Below are 18,055 nucleotides of genomic sequence, written 5' to 3' on the forward strand. Positions count from 1 at the left end.
CCAACATCATCAGTGATTCACCCATTCCTAGCAGTGACCGGCACCATCAGCGACTCACCCATTCCTACCCTAATCCCGAGCTGCTAGGGACATTCGCCCATCCCTACACTACTCTTGCCTTCACTCGCTCTCTCCCTTGTGTCTCACAAGGAGATGAGTTACTTTGATTGTTGCTTACAAAAAGTAACTCAAGGAAAAAGGCTTATTTTGGCTCGTGCGGGAGAGGATGCAGGAAGTGCAGGAAGTCAAAATAGTAGGAATCGGAGGCTGCTGAGGGGGATGGGTGCTGGTACTCAGTAGGCTTCCTTTTCTTCCTTCCTTCCTTCTTTCTTTATTTCTTTCTATTTCCTTCCTTCCTTCTTTCTTTATTTCTTTCTCCTTCCTTCCTTCCTTCCTTCCTTCCTTCCTTCCTTCCTTCCTTCCTTCCTTCCTTCCTTCCTTCCTTCTTTCCTTCCTTCCTTCTCCTCTTCCTCCTCCTTCTCCTTCTTCTTCTTTGTAAATTCAGTTGTGATCTCCATTCCACTGTCAGGTGTCTCCTACATTCAGTGTGGGTTTTACTTTCTCACTTAAACCTCCCTGGAAATTTTCTCAACAGTGTATCTTCTCGGAGATTCCAGATTCAGCCAGGTTGACAGTGATGATTAAGGATGAAAGCAGAATAAAAGGACCTGAGGTGATGCTAAACCCCGAACTATGGGTTTCTTTTTGGTACTGTGCAACTCTGCAGAAGTTATGCGTAGTCTTGGTGAGATAAAACTATCCAGATGGCATTTAATTCCAGCACCTGGGAAGCAGAGGCAGGCAGATCTGAGGTCACTCAGTCTGTTGTAGTGGGACCCTGTCTCAAAACAAAAGACAGACAAGAGTTAAAAGTCATCCCGTAGAGAACGCCTCTGACCAGGCTCAACCATCTAAGCTCAGAGATAAAGCAAGACCCTCCTCCAACCCCAGTGCCACTAATTCCTGGGAACCACCTCACAGGTAAGTGTGTCTCAGTTGGCCTTGCTCTGGGGCTTGTTGGTCCCTGAGACGTTGTGATTCTGCAGAATTTGCTGAGGGTTGCATCACACGGCTCTATAGAGATGCCTAGAACTCCCCTGCCAATTCCAGCACATTCTGAGCCATCTCCCCAGACATGTTTACATACTCTTTCTACCCCATCTCAGTTTAGAGTCAAGCGGTCCTCTCAATTTTTTTATTCTTTTGATTTTAAAAAAAAATCTTGAATTGCTGGCAATTCAACTGGCAATTGCAGGTTCTGTGGAATTTTGTTCTCTTGCTTAAACTGCCTTTTGTGTAGTTATACTAGTTGGATAGTTGTTCCAATTCCTCTCATGTTAATTTCTTTATCCTGGTGCTTCAAGTTTGAAGAGCTCTTCAGTCTTATGAGTCTTATCCTTCCCTTCTCCTTTCTTCTCCGCTCTCTTATGGCATTGGATAGGATGTTGCCAGGTACGGCTAGGATGAGAGAGAGGAGGACAAAGGAAGGAATAGGAAGGCATCTACTGCTCGGCCTAGAATGGCTGTCTTCTGGCTCTGGGCTGGGTGCCATCTCAAGGTGGTTTTCTTCTACATATTTCCATCATAGCCTGGCATACTGCTGTGAAATATGGCATATGTTGTATACGACAGAAGCTGCCCCTGAAACTGTGACGGCCAGAGCATTGATGCCACTTTCTGTTTGAAAGTGACTAGAAATTGGCCCTTTGCAGTTTTCTAGTTGAGAAACTTAGAACTCCCATCTGTTGGGCCAATATTGTTGGGTACTGTTCTATGTCTAGAAGCCAAACTTTTGACATCAGTGCAAAATCAACTTACGTCATCCTAACAAGGGGTGAGATAGGATTTATGGAAGACCCTTCTCTATGTGCTAGAAAACAAGATGCTAGGTAGCAAAGCAGGGATCAAGGAAATCAAGTAAGCTGCCAGATATGAAGACTCAGGGCTTCAAGGCATGCACCTCTAGAAAACCAGGCATGAACTTCCTGATGTTTATGACCTAGTAGTGTTGCATTGTGGGTTATAACTGGAGGTTGAGGGCAACTCTGTCTCCAGGAGGAAGGTCAAATGGTTTTGTAGAATGTTTTTGTTATTTTGTTCTTTTGAGATAGACTCTTGCCATGTAGCCTAGACTGACCTTTACCTTGGCGTCAACCCTTCCTCTGCCTCTACCTCCCAAGTGCTGAAATTGCAGGGGTGCATGACCACACCCATCATATAGAACTAGTTCAAAATGCTCATAGGACCTTAGTGGAGGAGGATCTATTCTGTTCTCCTAAGGGTGCCGATGTGAGTGATATCTGTTTTGAGGGTGTTATAATTCTCATTCTGGAGTCTTCTTGAAGACAAAGGTCATTGGCTTTTCATCTTGGACTGTAAATATGATGATGGTTGGTGTGATCGATGCTTGTTTGTTTACAGACTGTAATACTGTGAACACGTCAGCATCATTTCAACACATCAGGTGCCTTGAATAGAAGAGTTATTCAGCACATACTTCTTGAATTAAATTTAGCTCAGCCAACAAATGCCTTGTATGTAGCCACTGATGCTGAAAAAGACTATCTTTTGCATCCTTGGATTTTGTCACTGGATACACAAACCCTTGTGGGAGTCGCAGGGGAAACTGACTTACCCTAAATGGAAGCTAAATTGGCTGATAGGACCACAGACCATGAAACACAGTGGACCAAGTGGATGTACTTTTATTCTGCATCTGGCTCTTGGTTTCTTTTCTTGGTTTGTAGGAATCCGTCAATATGTATAGACAGGAGATTAGGACTGAAGCTTGTTATTTTCATTGAAGTGAGTCATCTCTTTGTCATGAACGGCAGCTTTTCCAACTTCTGACAGTTCGCTGGGTGATTCTATGTTTGGTTTTCCTTGTGGAGCTCAGGATCTGATTGCTCCTCTCCTCTGTGCAGGAGCAGTACATGAATGATGGTGGGGGAAAGAGGGGAAGATGGTCACGGAAGGCATGCAGCTTGCCATAATGTAGTCTTACCGAATACCGGGACATGGTGGCTTTGGTGGCTTCTTCATTGTCTCTCAAGCCTCTAAAGGCCCATGAGACTGACTTGAGCGGTGATCCTGGGGGGCTCAGGCAGATACAACAGCCCCGAGTCACGTGATAGGGCTTAATGGAGACCAGAGCCTCATTGCTTGCTTTCAGATCTGGAGAATTTCTCTTAAGCTGTATTGACTCCCAACACAGCATCCCTGGAGCTGATAAGCTACTGAGCTGATAATGGGCTAACAGACACCTGGGAGCTCCACAGCATATGCGTCAAGGAGGTGCTGGACCCAGGGGTGTAGTCTGAAGAGGGTGGTGCCCTTGAGAGAGTAAAGCTTGTCCGTGAGTGCTGTGGGGGTCGAGCATTGGCCACCACTCACGAGTCCCTGACTTCAGTCTGACCGGGAAGGAAAGAACTTTCTACCTAGCTGGGGTAGGGTGGGAAGAGCATACTTTAAGGGCCGTTGGGTTACAACCACGTCTTTGTCCTCCTCAGAAGTTTCTCACTGACCACTGTTGATATTTGAGCTGAGCGTTTTGGGTCTCACACCTGATCACCTGGTAGTGAACGCTGGATAAACAGAGGCATTTGTTTTGGTTCCCTAATGTGACTTGTGTGACGTTTACTTGTTTAGTATATGTGTGTTGCATGTGTGTATGTGTGCATGTGTGGAGGCCAGACGTTATGATCTATGTCTTCCTCAGTTAGTCTCCACTTTATTTCCTGAGGCCTGGTCTCCCACAGATTAGCTAGTCTTGATAACTAGCTTGCCCAGAGTGTCCTCTTTCTCAGCTATCGACTGCCATTGGGTGAGAGGTGAAGGTGGGAGGAACTAGACACTCAAAGCTGGTCTTAGCTGCATAGTGAGTTCAGGGCCAGCCTGGGGTATGTGAGACACTGTCTTAAATATAAACCAAACACACAAAATTAAAAATGTAGAAGTCTAGACATTCATACCACTTCCTTGAGAAACAGAGAACATCACAGACCGTGGGTTGGGAAGAACATCAGAACTGGGAGATGGGGAAAGAGCCTCAAAGTGCTGCGAACGCAGAAATTGTGAACTCACAGTAAATGTCCGTGCTGGCTCTGGGTCAACAGAAGTTGGGCCAGTCTAATGAGCGCCCCACGGCGGGGGTGACCCGTGGGGCTCTGCCTCACCCTGTTGATGTGTCGACAGCTGACAGATGCAGGGAGGAGGAAGCCTGGTATTCTGTTGTGTCACCCCTGGTAAGCCCACTTGGCTTCGTTGGTTAGTTCCAAACTCAGGATCACATAGACATCTCTGATTAGAGTCCGTGGACCATGACACAAAACCAAACTGTAAAGAGATACAGGAGTGTGCCCATAATGAAACTGCAAAAGAACAGTCTTCACCAAAAAAGTCCAATTCGTAGGAAACAGACAAGGGAAAAAAAAATAATCTCAGGCTGTTGAGCACGTGAAAGTGGTGAAGTGGATTGCGAGGGCAATAAGGCTCTAAGACTTGGGAGAGGTGGGTAAGTGGGGAGGGCTTCGTGGAAGAGGGGCCACTTAAGCTGGGTGTTGAGGGGTAATCAGGAGTTCTCCAGGGAGGCATTTCTAGGGAACAGAGAGTATGTATAAAAACACGTGGAATAAAAATCTGTTGTGTTCATACAAAGGCACACAGCATCAACACATGCTGAGACACAACGTCATTATCACTAGAAAATGCCGAATGTGTCAAATCATGTATTTCACAGTGTTTTGGCTAGTAAAATAGCTGTCTGTCAAGCCATCTATGAAACAGGATAATTCTTGGCTTTTGAGGATCGTCAATGTGTTCTGTTTAGATGCTTTCCAAGGAAGCTCAATTCAATTTTCTGTCTGTACTAGTTCATAATACTTTTGAACTACCTGAGTTGATATCAAAATGAATTGCCTTATTTTGCCATTATGAGATTTATTCTATATTTCAGGCAATCTTGGCTAATGGGCCAGATGCCTAAAACCTTTCTTGGAGCTACTTATGTCCTTTTCGACAACTTCAGCTATATCTCGTGATTTTATATTATCATCTGTAGAGTAAAGGGGGTGGGGAGGTTTCAAGTTTGAATAAGCTGGGCATGGTGGCACACGCCTTTAATCCCAGCATGTGGGAGCAGAGGCAGGAGGATCTCTGTGAGTTCCAGGCTAGCCTGGTCTACATAGCATGCTCCAGGCCAGACAGAGCTATTTAAAACAGACAAAATGTTTGTAATATTTATTTATTATCTGTATGTCTGGGTGCACAGAGACATCAGAGGACAGACAACCTATACGATTCAGTTCTGGTTTTCCACTGTGGTTCCTGGGGGTGGAACTCAGGTCACGGGGCTTGCCAGCAAATCCCTTTACCTGCTGGTTCATAGGTTTATTTGCTTGTTTTTTGTTTGTTTCTGAGACAGGATCTCATTCTGTAAGCAGGCTGGACTTGAACTCATAGGAGTCCTCCTGTCTTGGTCTTCCAGTGTTAGGAATACAGAGATGAACCACTGGTACTCAGGCTGGTTTTAGAAGGGCCGTACCGGCTCTGCTATTCTGACCATTATCCCCATCACACCCTATGTCTGTGTCCCTATAGATCGCGCCCTGGTGAGAATCTAGTGTCTGCCAATGTGCCTTTACAACAGAAGATCCGTCCTGCCTTGTTCCTGCTCTGAACACCTCACTTGTTCTAACCACCCAACCACTTGTCCTTCTTCATCACAGTCAATGCTTACAGTAATGAATATCATGCCCATCTTATAGTTGAGAAAGCTGGGGGTTCAGACTGTTTAGAGTATAGACCATGCTATAGAGCTAGGTAGTTTATAGCAACTGGGATTGCACGGCAGAATCAGTCTGCTGACTCCATAGGCAGTGCTCTCCTGTCAAGGACTGAGATTTTACACAGCATCCTCAGCACCTAATGTGGGTCATGCTGGGCCCTCAAGTCTATAAACCTGGAATCTGAAACCTTTGGAGTTATTATCATTAGCATTCAGAAAATTTGATGACATCTACACAGCTACTCCAAAACCTGAAAACCTCTGCGATGGGAAATGTCATGGTTCCGAGAGTTTTGGTAGGGGATGTGTCAGAGGTTCTGTCAGGACTTAAACTAAGACACGTCTCCCAATACTCAGGATGCAAGGGAGGAGCCATTGAACTAAGGAACATGAGCCCATCCTCAGAAATAAAGCAAGCACCTAGCTCTAAACAAAACATAAATGGACAAAAAAATGGCAAGCCCACCACCCTTCTCTCCTCAATCTCTGCAATTGCTTTCATGGCAGGTGTGGGTTGGGATGTTTTCCGGCGTGATGGTTAATGGACCATGAGGACATCTCTGGGGAGCATGCCGAGCATAGGTTCCATTCCCCGTAATTTGAGAATACCTCCAGACTGCCTGTTTGCTAAGAACAAATCCCTCATCCTCCGACTCTCTTCCCCTGCATGTGGGTTCCACTTTGCTACCCGTGATAACTCTTGGAGACACGCTGGCCTCACTAGAGTCTTGGCTAGTCCCTCTGCCTGAGGGATCTTCTCTCTACTTTTGCCTCGTTGAACCATTGGCCACTTGCCCCTGGCTTCTGCCTGCAGATCAGCTTCTCTTCCTGCCTTGCCTATCACCTGTCCATACTTACTGGCTTCCATTCATTTATATGAAGTTATGGGATGGAGCAGCAAACCTCCCCTTCCAGTTAGGGTGGAAAGACCCTTAGCTTTTTTTTTTTTTATAGTTAATCATTTAACCCTGCACACATTTCTCTATAGATTTTCTTTTTTCCTACCAAGTCTGTGATGTAGCATGATGCTGAAACGTTGACTTTTAACCACAAAATTCAAATTGTGAACAACTGTTTCTCACTCCCCGTCTCTTTGTTGTGTTTTGTCAGGGCCGAGTGATTGACAACGATACCTCTTCAGCCAGCTCCTTGTGGACGAACAGATGACTATGCTCAGCGTTGTCTACACACGTTTTTCTTCTTAAGGGTAAGTCTGCGGCATTGTGTCTCACATCTGCGAGTGTCTGACTGTCTGGTGTCTTTGCTGAATGACCACATTCCTGGGTAGCTGTGAGGTGTATGGGAATGGGGGAAGGGGAGTGGATTCCTCAGTGCTGATCTGGACGATCTGGCAGTCATGGGCTCCAGTCTGGGTCAGTTATCACTACAGCGCTTGGCTAGATGGTTCATTCAGTGTAGAAATCTGCCCAGTCCCTCTCTGGGGCTCTAGACGGAGGAGATGGAGCTCACAAGCTACATCTTGGATGTCATGTACTGATGAACATGTGCTCAAACTCCACAGTAAGTAGAACCTCCTATCGGAGAACATTTAGGAAGTACAGTTTCTGGCTGGAACGTTAGGGTTAAGTGAGCCCCAAGCTCTGGACATAAAGAACCTGCCAAGGTGAGGTAAGATTCCCACTGCATCATTTTGGCTGTGCCATCCTCGGGTCTTTTCTGGTAAATGTATTTCTGGGGAGGCTGGCACTCCAGGCACCCATGATGCTTTGCAGAAGTACTCACAAAACAAACCCCACCAGCCTTTGCCTACCTTTCCTGGTTGGTTGCATTGTACAAAATTAGCTCTCAGCTCATGGCATGGGTCTACCTCTGACGGTCCAGAAACCACCAATCAAATGATCACACTGCCCCAGTTCTGTCACCGTGATTTAATTTTCTGTGGGATGCTAGTCCCTTCATGTTAATTGCATTGCTTGTTCATGTATTTGTGTATCAGCTTCTTGTTGTCATTGGAGCCAGAGGTTCTATCTTGTTCATTGCTGTCTGATTCCTGAGCCTACCTACATCTGTGCATAGTGCACAACAGGCCTCTCTGTGTGTGTGTGTGTGTGTGTGTGTGTGTGTGTGTGATTCCCAAGTCTACCTACATCTGTGTGTGGTGCACAACAGGCCTCTGTGTGTGTGTGTGTGTGATTCCCAAGTCTACCTACATCTGTGTGTGGTGCACAACAGGCCTTTGTGTGTGTGTGTGTGTGTGAGAGAGAGAGAGATTCCCAAGTCTACCTACATCTGTGCATGGTGCACAGCAGGCCTCTGTGTGTGTGTGTGTGTGTGTGTGTGTGTGTGTGATTCCCAAGTCTACCTACATCTGTGTGTGGTGCACAACAGGCCTCTGTGTGTGTGTGTGTGTGTGTGTGTGTGTGTGTGTGTGTGTGTGTGAGATTCCCAAGTCTACCTACATCTGTGTGTGGTGCACAACAGGCCTCTGTGTGTGTGTGTGTGTGTTTGGAATGCCGTGACGTGACCATGCGTCTCCATGTGGTGTAGAAGCCAGGGGACAACCTCGGGCGCCATCCATTTCTCTGTTGCCCTGGTTTGCTGAGGTGGCTGGGCTGACTGGACAATGAGCCCAAGAGACCCATGTGCTTTTCCCTCCCCAGCTCTGAGATTACACACTCGTGCCATACCTGAAGTCTTTTTTTACACTAGCTCTAGGGATCGAAGTGTGTTGTAGAACACTGTCCTCTGAACACAGTATCCACCATCGTCAGCACAGCTGCAACTACTTAACACCCCTGAGCCTGGCCTGCTGACTGTTGACCTTCCCTCATAGAAGAAGGGTGGGGAGAGTCATTCCCTTAACCCTGCATCTCCTGGCCATTAGTATGTGATTATGTCCTAATTTCATGTGACTCTGGAGATGAAAATTTGTCGCCTGTGGAAGATGGATTGAAGTGAGGGGACTCCATCTATGTAACTCTGATTAAGTCATCATCCATGCTGGGGCCAACATTTTGGTGGTATTGCTGCTTTTGGGGGGTCATCTATGTTTCTGGGAATCATCCCTCCAATATGCTCTGTAAGCAAGCAATAAACTCGTTCCCCGAAGTGCAATTTGCTGGACACTACTTTGGTGGGAAAGGGTTCCCACACTTGGTGGCAAGGTCTATGTCAGGCTGGAGTTTCTAGGGAAACGCTGTGTGTGTGTATGTGGAGGCCAGAGGTAGACATCAACCATCGTCCCTGATCACTCTCCACCTTAGAGATTGAGGCCAGGTCTCTCCCTTGAATCTAGAGTGTACAAAATGGCCTTGTCTGCTCGCCAGTTTGCCCTAGGGATCCCATCTCTGCCTGCCGTGTGTTAGGATTACAGGTGGCTGCTACACCTGCCTGGCTTTTCTTTAGGCGCTGGAATCTGAACTCTGGTCCTCATGCCTGTGGACAAATGCTTTACTCACTGAGCCCTGTCCCACCCCCTGTCCCACCCCCAGTTATTGGTATTTAATACACCAGCTGGGTCTTAAAAACCCTGAGTGTGGCTGGCTTGCTTCCTCCTTTTCCTTAGCATCTCACGGCTTGATGAGATGGAAAGTGTGTATGGACCCTGCACACTGCAAGTATGTGTGGACCCTGGGACTAGCTTTAATAGACCCCAACTCCACCTAGATACAGCCCTAGCCAGGAGCCAAAAATAGACTAAAGTCTCAGGAATCTGCTCAGAACCTCCCGAGCTCGAGGGAGACCAGCCTGGGGTCTGTTTCCTTTGTGTTATCTGACAGGCAGGCATGCTTCTGGTGTCTGTGTTGAGGCAGACCAGGAGGGAATGCAGTGTGGGGCAAGGACATTTGTGGTCGGTGACTTCAGTGAGGAGGCAGGTTGGGAAGAGGGGAGTGGGGTGTGAGCAGATACCGGCAGGAGGAGTCACACTAATTAGTAGGGGCTTCAGAATGATTGAATGATTGCTTAATGCGCTGGAAGGTATCTTGTCTGCCGAGAGGCACCCTCTACTCGATGCATCCTAACAAAAGACAGCAGCCTGTCGTGCAGGCGATGGAGGAGGTGCCCAAATTAAAAGGAAGCGTGGCCTTTGCAGATCACCCTGTTCATTTCTTCTCTAACTTCGATTCTCCGACTGGCTTGTGCTCATCAGGAGCTTTGTAGACTGTATACTTTAGCCTAAAAATTCCACTCTGGGTTAACTGAGGGGCTGGACAGGGCACTTCGGTTACATTCAGAGCCAGGCAGGGTAGGACCACTTTCTGAGGTGTCAAGGACAACCCTTAAAAATGTTGCAAACAGCATTATAACTACTGTTTTTAGGCCAGGATTTTATGAACATTTTTTTCTAAAAACAAAAATTTTTTTTTTGGTCCCTACCAGCAAGTTCATTTCTTCTTAAACCTCATGTGTAGGTCTCTTTTCAGTAGCATGACTTTTAAACAAATACACATTGCATGGCTTGCATAGGCATGTTGCCATTTTCTTACTATAAAGCAATCCATTGAATTTCAAAGCGGAGGTTGTAGGGGCTTGAAAGATGCCCAGTGGTTAAGAGCGCTCTTGCTGCTCCTTCAGAGGACCAGAGTTGAGTGCCCAGTGTCTACACTGAGCTGCTCACAACTCCAGCTCCAAGGGGCCTGATGCCCTCTTCTGGCCGCTGAAGGCATCCACATGCACGTGTGTGTACAAAAAGGCACAATGCATACCCATCAAAAAGAAAAAAAAACCTAAAACGTCTTAATGAATTCTTTCATTTTGAATTGTCAAGTGGATTTAATTTGGATGTATTAACTTATAGTAAAAAATTCCTAGAAAGGAAAGCTTATGAAGAATTAGTTTTAAATTTTAATTTTTGTCATGTAATACTTGTTTGTTCTTAGAAAAGTAACTGGTTGTTAAATTAATGAGGCGTGGGCCAGTGAGATGGCTCAGTGGGTAAGGGTGCCTGTCACCAAGTCTGAATACGTGAGTTCAATCCCCAGGACTCCCGCTGTAAAAGAAACCAGCTTCCATGGGTTGTCCTCTGACCTCACATGGGTGCTGAGGTTTGTGAACGTACATGCAAGTGCACACATGCATGCACACATAGACACAGACGAGGCTTTACTTGTTATATGATGCAAGATAACACCTGAACCTTTTGAATATTCATGAACAAACCTGGTTTCCATAACGATTAACTCCTTTAGGCATGTTTGCACATCTGATATCTTTTAAATACTCAGGAAAAAAAGGTTCTGTTTTGTAAGTTAGATTTACACTGGCTTTAGAGTGACAGATTCAATTTTGAATTTTCTTTGAATTAGAGATTTGACATCATTTTTAGTTTGCTTTAAAAGTTAAAAATTGCCAGGCGGTGGTGGCGCATGCCTTTAATCCCAGCACTCGGAAGGCAGAGGCAGGCGGATCTCTGTGAGTTCGAGGCCAGCTGGTCTACAAGAGCTAGTTCCAGGACAGGAAACAAAAAGGCTACAGAGAAACCCTGTCTCAAAAATAAAAATAAATAAATAAATATAAATTAAAAATTGTGTATCTCCCTCGATATGCTGCAGCAACTTTTGGGACTTATGCAGTGGTCCCTGTCATCACAGAGTCCTGTGAGCAAGAAGCTAGTCTGTGGTCAGCCAGCAGTGTGGCTCTTCATTGCAACGTGGTCCTGATGCTGACGTTGCAGCTAGAGGCTTGCTTGGGCATCCGCTTGAGTTGGAAGCAGCTCGGAAGGATGGCTGAGGGACTTCAGGGAGAATCTCTGGACAGTTTTGTTTGATCAGCGGGGGTCAGAAGTAGGGTGTTTTATTTACTTATTTGCATATGTTCACTGTACAAAATAATGGACTTTTTGATGATATTTTCATGTCTATATTATATTTGATCTTTTTGATCATTTTTAACTCTCTGTTGCCCTCTTTACCTCTTCTCCTCTTAGCAAACCCTTTTCTCTTCACAGATAACAAATAGCCTCCTTTCTATTTTCATACCTTCTTTTTTTTTTTAACGTGTCTAGATAGCTCATACAAGAAAGTATGTGATGTTCTGTTGTTTGAATTCTGGCTTATTACATTTGACATGGTGATCGTTAGTTCTGCCCACATTCCTACAAATGACATAATTTCATTTTTTTTTCTTTTTGAGACACGGTTTCTCTGTGTAACTTTGGTGCCTGTCCCTGGAATTCATTCTGTAGACCAGGCTGGCCTCGAACTCACAGAGATCCTTCTGCCTCTGCTTCCCGAGTGCTGGGATTTAAGGTGTGCACCACCACCTCCTGGCTACAATTTCACTCTTAAAGCTGAATAAAACTCCATTGCACATATGTGCCATGTTTTCTCCTTTCATATGCTGGTGGGCTCCTAAGCTGCTTTTATAATTTGCCTGTGGGACGAGCGAGTGCTTCGGTAATACCCCTCAAGTGTGCTGAGGTCCTTTGGGTGTGTCCCTTTTGAGGGGTGCAGCTAGATCATAGGACAGCTCTGTGTTTAGTTTTCCCGAGGTTGCCTTTTTCTTAATGAAGGTGCCTTAGTTAGGGTTTCTATTGCTGGAGTTACAGACTGCTGTGAACCACCATGCAGGTGGGGACTCAAATGTAGGTCCTCTGGAAGAGCAACCAGTGCTCTTAGCCACTGGACCAGCTCTCCAGCTTCCAATTTACATTCTCCGGCAGACTTTGTGTTAAATGGCTCATGTTAGTGTTTTGCTTAAGCCTTATAATAACCCCATCAGGCAAGCGGTGTTATCCCTGTTTTACAGATTGGGAATCAGGCTTAGAGGAATTAAATCATTTGTATAAAGCCACACAGTAATGTTGGAAGACAGGCTGGAGAGACTGTACTGCTTTCATCCCGGGGGTGGGCGGGGACCAGGTAGCTTCCTGGGTCCACAATTGAGTGGCAAGCAAACTGTATATGTCTGTTGTGTATTTGTGTGGGGTTTCGGTATCTTCCCTGGGAGGTGAATCTTTGGACATGAAGACCCCTGTACCTACCTCCACTCTAGGCTTTGGTGCAGATTTGAAGCCTTTGGGTTTGGTACAGCCTGGCTAGATTTGGAATTCTTGGTCAGCTGGGGAGAAAAGTCAGCAGCTCAGGTAATATTTCTGAAAATATTCTTGCTGAAATGTTTCTATAGTTTTGTGTTGCTTCAGCCTATGTGACCTGAAGGATTGCTCTTTCTCAGAAATAGCACAGGAGATGCCCATCTCAACGGGAGGTATCCAGGATGTTTGTCTTGTTAGTATCAAAGAGATGATGTTCATGCTTGTGCAGGGTTTGTATTCTGGACTCTTGTTTGGATAAAGGTAGTGTGTGTGTGTGTGTACAGTTTTTTTTTTGTTTGTTTGTTTGTTTTTTTGAGATGAGGTTTCTCTGTAGCTTTGGAGCCTGTCCTGGAACTAGCTCTTGTAGACTAGGCTGGCCTCGAACTCAGAGATCCGCCTGTCTCTGCCTCCCGAGTGCTGGGATTAAAGGCGTACACCACCACCAAGGGGCAGTTTATGGTTTTAACCTTTGTTTTCCTTTATTTAACCCTATGCTGATGATCAGTCAGTAGCAAGGAATGCTTCTGCTGAGCTGCTTCTCAGTAATGACCTTCCAAGTGTGGTGTGCACAGACTTGAGTTTCTCAGACTCAGAGCAGAGGGGATTTTGATTTTTGTGTGTGACTGACTATCAAATACAGGACCTTGTGCATGCTAGCAGACACTAATCACCAAGTCCTCAAAGTTTTTTTTAAAAAATGACTATTTGAAGATTTCACCCATGTGTGTGATCTGTTCTGATCACACTCATCACTGACCCTCTGCCAGGCTCCTCATCCCCACGTATACCCCTCTTCCTACCTCGTCTGGATTCAACTTTCATGTCTGTTTATATTTTGCTCTGTGACCCACTGAGTTGGATCAGGGGCCGCCTCTACAGACATGGGCGTGGAGCTGTCCATGAGAGCATGGGGATCACCAGTGAAGACAGGGACTTCCTCCCCGCCAGAAGCCCTCCATTGTCAATAGCTCCCCTGTGCAGGCTGTTTCCCATCAGCCTCTCTCTTATCCACGACTGAACGTTGGGCCCAGCCTTGTATAGATTCGATGCTGGCACCCGCACCTTCAGCAAGTTCACGAGTGCTATGGCCTCATTTCAATGGCTGTCCTCTCCATCACCTGGCTTTTTATTTTCTACCCTGTCTACATGACCAGACTTTATTCTATTCTAGAGGAATTTTTACACCATATTTTATCATTTTCTCCCTTCCATGTCTTCTCCAATCGAGGCAGAAGCCCTCATGAGCATGCCTTTGTGAACATGTGTGCTCCCACAGTGTAGAATATTCATATTCTTGGTTACAATCAGGATGACAAGTTTCATTTAGTCTCGACTGGGCATTTAAGTGAAACTGTTTTTCATGGCCTGACATGTGTGAACACATATGCCGTTCACTCCCACCTTTTATTAAGAAAATTTGCAAAATTTTTCTGAATACAAAAAAGATCAAAAGAGAACCACATAGTGAGAACCATCAACTTGCCACTTAAAGTCTGTAATCGTTAGCATTTCTTTGATATTTGCTTTTAGCTATACTTTTACATTATGTGCTTCTGAAGTAAAAACTTCCCGAGTAGCAATTTGCGTGCTTCTCGGGGATCTTTGCCAAGGAATTTAATTTTAGATGCCTGTTAACACATATGCCCTGTTACACCATCTTGAAATGGAGCAGGAAAAGATGAAGCCTGGCTTTCTGATTTGAAAATAATGCTGGGTTTTGGAATTCAGGGATGGAGACCTAAATCGAGAGTATTTTATTGAAGCTTCCGTGTCTAAGGAACTTGAAGATCTGTCTTACATCCTTTGAGACCCTGGTGACTTTGTACACACTCAGAGCTAAAGTTAGTGGGGGTGAATTCAACGATAAAATGCAACCAGACATTGCAAGCACACTCGAAGTGTCTGGTCATAGCTGGCAGTGACTCGTCACCACGGAGCCTTCTGACATTAAAGGGATCTACTTAAAACATGTGCCACAAGATCAGAATCACCTTCTGATCTAGACGCAGGAGTAATAGATAGATGCCCACGTGATTCCAGACAGGCGATTGTACTGACAGGGTGTCCACCCTTAGACGCTGCTGTGTCTCCGCCTTCCTTCTGGCAGAATGTTTCCGTTTGTACCTAGGAGTCTTCTCCTTGCCAGGGTTACGTGGAAGACGTTTATCCCCCCACTCCAGGTTATTTGTTTATGTGTATGTGTTATTTATTTTGTCTTTGTGTATGTGTATGTGTGTGAGGTGTGCACGTGGTGGGCGGAAGCGATGCATGTATCTGTGTGTCCCTGTCTGGAAGGCAGACATTGACTGAGACAGGGAAACTGGGCCTGGAGTTTATCATTTGACTAGACTGGCTAGCCACTGGACTCTCAGACTCACCTATCTCCTCCATCTCCCCCCATGTAAGCACTGGGTTCCAGGCATGCTCTTTTATGTGGGCATTGGGGATCAGGTTCTCCTGCTATGCACACCCTTTGCCATCTCCCAGCCCTGCTCAATTTTTTTTTTTAAGTGACAGCCATGATGCTGCTAGATTTAGAGAACCAGCGGTCAGTGACTGTAGTGGTACTATTAGTCTTCCAGTATTTATCCAAGGCCTTTCAAAAACACACATTTGGGGAATTCTCAAGTTTTCTGTTCTGTGACTGGGCTGCTATGGCAACCTTCTTAGTCAGTCCGAGGCTGTGGTTACTTGGGTGTGTATCTTTGCTCCAGTGCTTGGTGCTGAGCAGCTCTGTCACCTTATGCCTTCATTATGGCCTCTGTTACCTACCTAATATTTATATTTAAGAGAGTCTGTGACCCAGCCTAACTTTCAGCTCCTGACTGTTTCCCACCTCCGCCTCCGCCTCCCAGATGCGGGTCTGTGGGCATGAATTACCACAGTGGGCTAAGACATCAGTTCAAAATACGGAGTGGAAGGAGGCTGGATTGGGTGATTTCGTTTTGTTTTTAAACCCACTCTACCAGTATTAAAAGTTTTTGGCTCTGTGTTAGTTTAAATTTTTTTTTGTGGCAATTCTATTTGCTTTATAAATATTACACTGGTGACTTTATTCAATGTTTTTTATTTGCCAATTGAGGTTAGGAAGCATCCCCTCAAGTATGTGTTAAACTATGTAAAACATTATTCTCAGTGTGGCTTTCTTACGTGTCGATGCATACATGTCAATATGGTATGTTTTAAAATCCAAGTAAGGAATTAAAAGTCTGTCTGGCTACAGTCGAGTCTGATCCTTAATAACTCACCTATTGCATATTTAGCTCCACCCACTTATTGAAAAGTACCTGGATGTGCACACATGCCACAGCACATGTGTGGTCAGGGGATGATGGACAGGTGTCAGTTCCCACCTCCCTCCATGCTGAGGTCGGTGCTGTGCACTGCAGTCTAGCTGGCCTGAGAGCTTTCTGGAGATCCCTCCCCCCAATCTCACTGTAGCAGTGCTGAGGTTACAGGTGTACCCCACTGTATCTGCTTGTTTTACATGCGTTCTAGGGTTTTCTATGTGCCAGCAAACAGTTTAAGTCACTGAGCCATCTCAACACACCCTACTACTTTTTGTTTGTTTGAGACAGGGTTTCACTGTTTAGCTCTGGGTATCCTAGAACTGCTTTCTAGACTAGGCTGTCCTCGAGCTCACAGAGATCCGCATGCCTCTGCCTAGGATTTAAAGTGCTGGGATTAAAGGCGTGCACCACCACCACTTGGCTCTTGGTCACATTTTAGAAATGAAACTGTTTCTTTACAAAGCTCTCACCACACATTCAGGATGGGTTGTATGTCTGTATACTTAGAATGCATGTACCTTAAATATGTAGGATTTTTGTTCTTTCTGTCGAATATAGCCCCAGAAATTTAAACACTACAACAGAAGTATAATTCTGTGCTGTTCAGCACCTAGCCAACAACAATAAAAATCTAATATAAGGATGACCTGAAAACAATGCATATTTTTAGGTTTAGTATCTCTCATCAAAGGTTGAAGTGAGGCTTAAAAACTCTACCTCTGCTGTGTAACTTTCATTTACAGTAATTTAACGCATGTTCTTGATAAAATAGCTCCACATTTAGGTTATAAGGACTTTGAGTGTAAAACGCTATTGCCCAGCTAACTTGAAAACAAACAAACAAAACAAAAACACGATCCCAACAAGGCACACAGAATGAGAGTCTGTCTGATATTTTGCTAATCACAGCATTGCCTTTAGGGCTGCCCTTGAGGCCCCGTTTGACGACCATAGCATTCCATCTGTGGTTTTGACCGCCTTCCCAAACACAAGGATGGTAGGTGTGTATTCTCAGTGCTCCAGGACTTTTACAACGAGCGTAGAGCGGCTCTGGAGTGAGTAGGGCTTTATTCTGCACGCCTCGCAGCCGGGCTCCTATGGAACTCCGGTGGTCATGGTGGATTGCTGGCCCAACAAGAGCCTAGTCATGGGCAGCCCGGTGTCTCCGAAGCGTGGTGGCAGACCATCCTGGCTATTCACTCCAGGCAGCGCATGGAAAAACCACTTTCTGGTTAAGTCTGCCTCATACTGTTCCATCAATGGAAAAAATTGAACATGATGAGGGTGTGTAGCAAGCGAGCAGACAGAAATACATCCAGCATTGCACACGATCCGTTTTTAGCTCCTAACGGCTGAGCAGTTGAAGTGTTAGACACCGTTTCCTGGCTCAGCAGGGTGGAAGGAAGACAGACCATGGCTCCTAGCTGGGAGAAGGCTCCTACGAACAACTGGCCACAGCCACCGTTCTGACCAAGGTAGGGTCCTAACGATGTTTATTTCTGTCCTTCCCAGTTGAGCCAGTTCACCTGGGAGGTGGGTTTTTCTGGAAACTTCCCTTGGCAGCACACCCTCGAGTGCCGCCTTTGTCTCCCATTAGTTTATCCTCAGACAGCACACGTCAGTGAACAGAAAGGAATTATTATCCGAAGGGGCAGTGCACACATGCTCCCGGACGGCTCTGGGTGACGCGCGGCAGCTGCTGTAGAATGTTTTATGAACTGAAAATTCTCCAAGCCGATTTGTACGGGCTGGTTTTCCCCACGATGTCTGAAGAAAATGCCCATTTCTTAGTTTGATTGTGTTAAAACTATTATGTGACTGTTACGTATCTTTCCCAGTTGATGGGGGCGGGTAGTGGGAAGCTGAAGTGTGCCTCCAATTATATTTTGGCCATTTCCCAGTTTTGTGTCAAATGCAGCTTTTAGCCGGGTAACGGTTTATTTTCTAACTTGTAGTTTGCTGTTCGCTGCTCAGTATTGTTTGTCC

The 18,055-nt window shown here is 45.6% G+C and overlaps 1 protein-coding gene across 3 annotated transcripts in view; it reads left to right on the forward strand.

Annotated features, from left to right (window-relative positions):
- Tiam2 (TIAM Rac1 associated GEF 2) overlaps window positions 1–18,055 on the forward strand; it is a 207,184-nt gene that overhangs the window by 60,787 nt on the left and 128,342 nt on the right. Inside the window, exon 3 of one of the 3 annotated variants that reach the window (XM_075950157.1) lies at window positions 6,896–6,992. The gene's annotated coding sequence lies outside the window, so the exon portion shown is untranslated. Of the gene's footprint in view, window positions 1–6,895; window positions 6,993–17,461; window positions 17,545–18,055 lie in introns of those variants that run through there. The other 2 variants (XM_075950167.1, XM_075950172.1) reach the window with 2 other exon arrangements.

Source organism: Microtus pennsylvanicus, chromosome 1 (assembly GCF_037038515.1).
Source record: "Microtus pennsylvanicus isolate mMicPen1 chromosome 1, mMicPen1.hap1, whole genome shotgun sequence".
Classification (NCBI taxonomy): Eukaryota; Metazoa; Chordata; class Mammalia; order Rodentia; family Cricetidae; genus Microtus; species Microtus pennsylvanicus.